The 2,314-nt window shown below is 47.1% G+C and overlaps 1 pseudogene; it reads right to left on the reverse strand.

Moving 5' to 3' along the window:
* Positions 1-274: 274 nt before the first annotated feature.
* Positions 275-2,060, reverse strand: LOC110342107 (annotated as a pseudogene).
* Between the last annotated feature and the right edge of the window lie 254 nt (positions 2,061-2,314).

Genomic DNA, 2,314 nt, shown 5'->3' on the forward strand with positions numbered 1-2,314 from the left:
AAGTTCTGATTCCTGTTCTGCTCCTACGTCTCCCCTCCTCATGCCCTGCCCCTTCTGTCTATTTTCAGTTCTGCACAACGCAGTACATAAAAACACTGCTCAGACCAGAGCCTAGACATCATTTAATTCATATTCCCAACCGTGTTTACTTGTGCTTAACGATATCAAAACACTGACCATTTCTTACCACATTTACCTACACACCTACCACCCCAGGTCAAGTGTCCATCTCCGATGCCACCTAACAAACCAATAATCTCTCCAATAATATGCTGCTCACAACCAGTTTGACCTTGGCTGTGTCTTCTAGTCACCTTCTGCATGACAATCTTTTCCAAACTTAAGTAGATTAGTTAGGATACCCTCACTAAAGCATCCCAAAAGCTTCTTTTTTAATAATCAAATAATTTATTAACAGTAGAACCCTGCAGCAAGAAAATAAAGCTGCTTTCTGGTAAGCGTTGGGAAGGAGACAGCCTTCGCAACCAGCCAAGGCAATATACTTCCCCAGCGTTCGCTTCTAAATCCCAGCCCAGGTGTGGCCCCCATTCTCAGAGCTACAGAATCGGACACTGGGTCAGACTTAAACACTGGAGTCCAAGAAAGTTTATGGTTATGGCTTTAGTAAAACTCATCATGCAGGTGGTAAGCTCTCAGCTTTCTAAGCACCCTCTTCCTGCAGGAGCACAGCACTGCTCACTTTGTCCCCACTCCCCTGGTCGGTGGTGGAGGCCAGGCAGGCGTTAGCACAGTCTTTATTGGGCTCACACCAGGAGTCCGTTGGTCTTGAGGACCTCTGTGAACTTGCTTATTTTCTTCTTCACATTCTTTCCTGCCTATTTCCTTAGCCTCAAGAGCTGCTGCTTCTTCTGACAGTGGATCTTCCGTTTCTCTTCCAGCAGCGTGCCTGTTACCGCCTGGTATTTCCACCCGACCTTGTGAGCCAGATGCTCCAGGCAGGCAAACTTTCTGATAGGCTTCAGCCGCACGGCCTTGAGGGCTGCAGGGACCACCATGTGCCATCCGTTTTTTTCTTGTCAAAGGGCAGAGCGATCCCATCCAGCACCTTGAGGTGTTCCAAGGCAGCCTGGCTTCGCTCAGTCTCGTGGGGCAGCGTACCTGGCACGGTGCGCCAAAAAATGCAGCTTGGGGTTCCGAAGTGGTAGGGACCTTGAGAGGGGTTGGTGTTCATCCGCTTTGGGATAAAAGCCAGGTGTACTTTCACTTGTTTCTGTAGAAATTAACAGAAATGCTGATGCCTTCACAGCGCATAACGACTCTCTTCTGGCCCATTAGTATCTGCTTCACCACAATGGGCCCCCAGGTAGCCCAGAAGATGACCTCGGCAATCCAACACTACAACATCCGGGGCTTGCAATGCCCACGTTACACCCTCCCCTCGCTGCCAAAACGTTCCTCTTTTGCTTACCTGCGGTCCTGAAGTCCCATTACACACACAGAGTGGAGCAGAAGCCCCCATTCCGCTCCCGCCTGGAACCCACAGGACCCCCACACTGCCCGGTGTGCAGAGTCCAACCTGTCCCCCTTCCCAAAAGCTTCTAATTCACACTGTCTCCACATGTGTGGTGCACCTAACCGCAGTGTTTGCGTAGGTACTGCTCTCACCCCCTTCTAGTCTTTGTTCAAATGTGACGTCTTAAATGATGCTACACCGGTCCTCATATTACAAGTATAAGCTACCATCCTTTCTCTCTGCTTCTTGTCTCATTTTTATGTGAGCTACTCTGTCTTCCTCTCTAGTAAATGTGAAAACCCATGATATTGCTGACTCTTATTCACTAATATGTTCTAGGAGCCTTGGAAGAGTACATGGAGCTAGGTAGTGGTGGTATACATCTTCAATCCCAGCACTCAGGAGGGAGAAGCTAACAGATCTTGTGAGTTCAAGGCCAGCCTGATCTAAAGAGTGATTTCCAGGACAGCCAGAGCTGCTACACAGAGAAGACCTGTCTTGAAAAATCAAATAAATACATAAATAAATAGTATTTGGTAAGAGCCCAAACACTCTCTGATGTTGACTATGCCCCTTCTAGCTTTCCTGACCTCATATCCCATCTGTTGTGGAATAGTACTTTAACTAGGCAAAGATGTGGTACATTTGTTTATGCTGCATTTGTTTAATGATGTAAAGGTGTTTTATATTTGTTTATGCTGTATTTGTTTAACTGTGTAAAGATGTGTTGCTGTTTTATCTTACCTACCTAAGGCACCTGATTAGTCTAATAAAGAGCTGAACAGCCAATAACTGGACAGCAGAGGGATAGGCGAGGCAGGCAGGCAGAGAGAATAAATA

The sequence above is a fragment of the Mesocricetus auratus genome, unplaced genomic scaffold (assembly GCF_017639785.1).
Source record: "Mesocricetus auratus isolate SY011 unplaced genomic scaffold, BCM_Maur_2.0 Super-Scaffold_6730, whole genome shotgun sequence".
In the NCBI taxonomy this organism is placed as follows: domain Eukaryota; kingdom Metazoa; phylum Chordata; class Mammalia; order Rodentia; family Cricetidae; genus Mesocricetus; species Mesocricetus auratus.